Genomic DNA, 6,359 nt, shown 5'->3' with positions numbered 1-6,359 from the left:
AAAGCTGTACAGTGTAACCTGCAGCTAAAATTAAATCTAATTTCAAACAATACACATTTACATTTGTACATATTAATTCAGATGAAGCTCCATTCTTCTTCTGAAACGTCTGCCACTGAAACGGAAGTGATGATATCATTATCTGTAGTTTACCGCCCTCTGGTGGCCATTCGTTGCAATTGCTTCAGTCCTAATTTTATAGAAATCTTTCTCCTACTGCCAAAGAAAAGAGAAGTAAATGGATCGCTGCATTACAAAAAAACAACTGGAATCACATTTTGTGTCAGGTAATATTCATTTATACTGTATATTTTGATGAAGTCATACCTTAAGTTATTTCTTAAATTACGCTCTGGAGATATGTCAGATAAGTTTGTCGTCGATGTTTTTTTTTGTTTGTTTTTTTTTGGCTGTTTTGTTGTTTCGGGTGACAGTAACTATTTCAGCTCCAACAATAAATAACAATAAAACAATAATATTTGTGATCGGAACAATAACATTTGTGACAGGTATGGCTAGCGTTACTTCTCAGTAAAGCTCGTAGCGTTAGCATCTTTTATTTAGTGACATTTATCACAACTGAGATGACCTGAAACTAACTGAAACTGAGGCCAAGACTTTTCCAAACCCGCACTGGTTCGTATGGATCATCGTCGAGTCCATTTGTCCTTAATTTGATGCGATAATCGACATTTTTCCCGTCTCGGTATATTTACCGCCACATTCCATTCAGTGGGGGCGTGGCCCCGGGCTGCAGTGACGTCAGTGCGTACCCTCTCCACCAACGTTTTATTCGTGGCGGGAGGTGACGTCATATAACAGGAAATCGGAGAGAGACAACAAATCTCGTTGCCTAGCAACCACCCGCTGGCTCCTTTGATCTGACTTTGCCTTTGATGTCAGCTGATTCTCCGTGAAGCTATAAGTAGGTCTCCAGTGAGTGACTCTTCTCTTCTGCTCGTTTTGAACACAGAGACCCCCCTAGTGAGGAACGCTTAGGTTTTTTCAATAGGTATCAAATCACAAATCACAAAACTAGTCCAAATCTAAACACATTTTGAATTTGCAATGGAATCTAAATCAGACACCACCACCACCGCTCCTGTAGAAGCTATACCGAAGATCAGCAAGGAAGCCATTTCCTCGCTGATAGTTACATTTTTTAAGCAGTTGTCAGTGGAGCAGTGGAAGCTGTTAAGATCAGGGACCCCGGATGTGGGCACAAAAATGTTGCTAGCTGAGCTACTCCTGGATATCATAGAGACTGTGACAGAGGAGCTCCTGCTGAATATAGACAAAGATGACAAGGTTATGTCCGAGAAGGACGTTCGGTCACGTGTGGGCGATACAATCTCCCAGACTTTTTCTGACGTTCTACAAATGGAGGAGGAAGCCCGGTGTGTCAGCTCCGAGAAGCTGACAAACCTAGTCATCAAAGAGGTTATGCGGGCGGCAAACTCTGCCATCTCTAGTCCAAATCCATCTGAAGCCAGCAAGAAAAACAGCACGCCTGTAAAAAGGCTCAAAGTAATGGTCACTAATGGTTGCCAGATGTTAAAATTTATGATAAAGAGGAAACCTGGCCGTACAATTGCAGACTCGCAAAGCCAAAAGTCCAAAGGAGCTAGTTCGCCGGAAATACTTTCTCCCGAAAATATATTTTCAAAGGACAGCTTTGCAGTGGTAACATCCAGAGCCGTGCAGCAGATCATCAGGAAGGAGGTGACTGCGACCACGGATCCGCTCTTAAAAGACTTCGAGTATGAGCTACAGCCAGAAACTTCTTCAGAGATTGATGAAGTGGCCGAAGACATTGCTCAGTCGATTGTGGATGACGTACAGCCAGAGGAGCCTGTCGCCTCGGCTCCCGAATGCGAACAGAAGACAAAAAAGGTTTTAAAAAATATTGGCGATAAGGTAAAAACCTTTTTTGAGAAGCAGACATCTAAAGCCCTGTTGCTTCGGTTAATAGGACAACTGAAGGCCAGATTCTATCCAGACTCTCATGTGGATAGTAGGGAGTCAGTGCAAGGGCTCATTGATAGCATTGACTCTCTGCTAGGGGAAGAGGCGGGTTGCTCAAATAAGGTCGGAAAAGAGGTTTGCCCGTACCAGATTCTCAAAAACCTCCACAGCGAAAGAGTTATTGTGTTTAAACAAGAACTCAACGACCTCCTCTTCGAACACATCACGGATGCTCTGTCGCCAGAGGTTCACCTCACAAAATCAGGCAGCGTGACCAGCATTCGGGTTCTTCCCTCAAAGACTCTGCTCTACGGCGCCATCGACAGCAAAGTGTGGAGCTTCCTCACGCTCATGAGCTACTGGCTGAAGTTTCAGTCCGTTGGCCAGAGTCAGAGAGTGGCACAAGCCTTGATGGACGCCAAAGCGGACGCCGTGATGTTCGTCATCGAAGCCAGGAAGGCCGCGCAGAACGACGTGAAGAGAAGGGCCGTGCGCATGTTCGTGAGCAAGCTGGTCTCGCGGGTGTACGAAAAGTCGAAAATGTCCCGCACGGCCACAGATCCCAACGAGGCGATCGAGCCCCTGGTTGAGAAGATATGGTCTGCCGTGGAGGAGTTTCACTTCTCCCCAGACGCGTTGATGAATCTCGACGGCGCGGCTTACAAGAAGCTCCGGAAGCAGAAGAAGTGGGACTGTGCTGAGAAGCTGCTGGCTTCAATGTGGATTCAGGACCCAGATGTTGACGAGTGTCTGATCCCGTTTATCAAGGCTCAACTGACCACGCCGAGGCAAAGTGGCATCTACAAGTTTCTGTACGGTGTCTGTGTGATAGTTGCCTTGTCTTTTACCACTATTCAGGTTTTTCTGAATGTATTTCTTTAAATTGTTTTTACTTTTCCATAGGATTTTAGGTTTAGTTTTAGGCTAAATTTCCTTTCTTTGTTTGTGTTGTAATTTCTTCTCTTTCTCCTTTCTATCTTTGTGTATTCTTTGTTTGTTCTTTGTGTATTCTTTGTTTATTCTTTGTGTATTCTTTGTTCTCTGTGTATTCTTTGTGTATTCTTTGTTCTTTGTGTATTCTTTGTGTATTCTTTGTTCTTTGTGTATTCTGTGTTTTCCTTGAAGTGTGTTGTAACTGTCGCTGTATTAGAATGTGTTTAGATGTTTTAGAATGTGTTGGTCTTGTGGGTTTACGCCGGGTCCTCCGGTTTTTCCCAATTTCTTTTTTTTTCTCTTTACAGAATGATTTGTCTCCTAGATAACTTTAAATTGACTCTGTTGATTTAGATATTTGGATCACTAGGAGCAAACAAATAAAAACAAAACAAAAAAAATACAATAAAAAAAAGTTTCATTTATTCAACTTTTTTTTTTGCAATATCATTTAAAGGGAACCAGTTCTTCCTCGCATCCAGCTCCTACATAATCATTTAACTCCTCTTTTAATCATATATCATCATTTAATATTGCTGATAATTTCAATAAGTCTTCCTTATTTTAAATTGATAGTAACTGATAAGCCGAGGCTATTATTTACCAAACAACTCATGTATATGTGGCCTTCACCCAGTGACTTCATCCTGATGGTGGCGCTGCAGGAAAAGGAGAAAGACCCCAAGCTTCCAAGTGTCTGTATGGGACAATATGTGTGGACCACAGCTCCCTCTACAGGCTCAGTTCTCAGAGAGAATATGAGTAAGTGTTATGAAGCCAGAATCGTTTTTAACACTGCACTGATCTGATTAAAACCAAATGAATCCAAAGTGACTAGTTAACACCCCATTACAGTTAGAAAGAAATATAGCTCAACTAACTTTTATGGTTCCAGTGTTTATAAAGGACCCATATTTGTAGTTGTGAACCTTTTAAAATGCAACACATTGTTGTAAATGAAAGCAAAACTGAGACGTTTGACTTTAACTGATGTGAAAATGAAAGGCTTCAACTTTCCAAACTGTAAATCAAGCTCAACCAGCTGCAGCTGTTCTTGGTTTCTGCCTTGATTGAGGCTTAATTTATGCCAAACACAGAAGTTTTGACACATTAAGTTAATTTTTTCGTCATTAATACACTTTAAATACGTTAGTTCTTTGATTATGTAACATAAAAACATTTGTTTATATCTCTTTCACCTTTACTGTTTTCATTCACGCCAATCAGACATAACATTATGACCACCTTCCTATTATTGTGTAGATCTCCAAAACAGTTGTGACTCATCAGAGAATGGACATGGGCCTTCTGAGGGTGTCCTGTGGTGTCTGGTAACACAATGTCATTACTGGGGGGGTATTTGAGGGGAGGGGCCTCTGTGGATCATTCCACAGAAACTTGATCAGTTTGGGCTCTAGTGAATTTGGAGACCAGGTCAATAACTAGTGCTGTTTTTCATGTTTTTTGAGTTGTTCCCAAACTGTTTTTGTGTCAGGCTGCATCCTGTTGCCTGTTGGGGGGATGGCTGCTGCCATCAGGGAGTGTCATCGCTATGGAGTCTGGGTGTCTGGTCTGGTCAAGGTGGGTGGTACATGTCTAAGTAACATCCACAAGACTGCCAGGTTCAAACGTTTCCCAGCAGAACATTCAATTGTCACAATTTGCAAAATTCTGCAACAAAAAAGACAGATTTCTGCTAAACTTAGTGCGCTAAAGAACTTATATTTCCTCTGTGGTGGAAGGTGGTCGCTGAAGGCTCTTGCTTTGCTCCCTGACGGACAGGGTAGACCCCGAAACCTGAATGAGTCAGGGTTCATTCGACACAGATAACCTGGAACACCTGCTCCCAGGTTCTCTAAAACGCATGTGTGGCTGTGACCTCTGCTGTGGGACGATAACCTGACACACTTGAATTTCAGTTCCAGTCAAGTGGATTCCTGCGTCCCACTGCTGCAGAGAGCCCAGTGGAAGAGGAACACACGTATCCCAGCATGCGACGGCAAGATACTGAGAAACAAAGGGGAAAAGTGGAGCACTACTTGGAGCCCGAGAGAGGGAGAGAGAGAGAGAATACATTTCTCCAATACAATGCTTGCCGTCATCCTACAAACATGCACTGAGCTGTCCCTATTGTGTCAGGCCAGCAGTACGCTATGTAAACATCCCCTCTGTACCGAATCCCGACTAAATTCAGAAGCTGAGCAGGAAGTGATTTCATATCCAACATCCGCCTCAGTCTTCCTCTCTCAGGTGGTGAATGTTCTTGACGGCCCACATACCAGACCAAGGAAAGAGGGTGGCGGAGGGCAGCTAGAGCCCAGTGTAAAGACCCACTGAACAACCAACAACCGCTGTGTCGTTGTTCTAGAAAAACTTCAGTGTTATTGTTTGATTTCTGTTATGTTCTCTGTGTCACTTTCAATTTAGTGTTCAAGTTTCGCCTTTTGTTTCTAAATTAAGCCACGGGTTCTTCACATATGGCCTACACCGGTGCAAGGTTTTTGTTTTTTTTTTCCCAGTCGGGTTCATTTTTGTTTCTACTTCCTGCTTTATTTTCAACAGTGGCGACAGAAACTTTTACCAAAATACAAACCAAAATACAAATGTTTGCATCTCCGAACCTCCTCAGTTAACGTGTACTTGACATGTTCCATCTATATTAATCCAAAACAATCCATTGGCAGTACTGAGTTACTATACAAGTATACAAGTATTTTTAAATTGGCAAACTAAAGTTAGCTAACATTAGCTAATGGTCAGGGTCAATGTTTTTCAGGCCAAGGACCCCCAAACTGATGACAAGATTAAGTAGGGACCTCCTACCTACTGTATGTGTTCTATATGAAACAGGGCCTAGTGCTATTTATAAATATACATTATTATTATAATCATTTTGCATTCAGTAGTAAGCTATCAAAATATTACATAGGCTCAAATATTCTTTTTTTTTTTATGTCAACCTTGTGCAGTAGAGTGTTTTTGGGGGGGGTTAAAAAAATATACATATTACCCACTCTCAATTATATATTGACCCCATTATTTAAGTAGTAGGGGTGTAAAGGGAACAAAGGTTTAGATTGGAAATGATTATGAATTTTGGAGGTGGGGCGATAGATTTTTCCATTTTTCATCACAGTGAAATCCCAGGACTCTACAAAATCAACAAAAAAAAAAAAATCTGGAAAAGCTTTAAAGGTAATCAGAATCATCTCATCAATCCAGATTTAAATGACGCTTAAAGCTAAGAAATATGATCTATGTGACTGGTTTTCATTGAAAGTTTAGCAACGACTTTTACAGTTAAGCTCATTTCCATCTCCGTATTTTGATCCTGGAACCCCACTAGAGTAACCTTTGTGCCCCTCCGTACTTTCATCAGGTCACGGAGAGCAAAATGTAATCCTATTAAGTAATAAAAAGTATATAAATAGTAATAAACTAACAATGTCTTGGCTTTAAAG

This window comes from Mugil cephalus, chromosome 19, assembly GCF_022458985.1.
Source record: "Mugil cephalus isolate CIBA_MC_2020 chromosome 19, CIBA_Mcephalus_1.1, whole genome shotgun sequence".
Taxonomy (NCBI): Eukaryota; Metazoa; Chordata; class Actinopteri; order Mugiliformes; family Mugilidae; genus Mugil; species Mugil cephalus.
The sequence above is the reverse complement of the archived record's forward strand: the minus strand, read 5'-3'. Positions refer to the sequence as shown.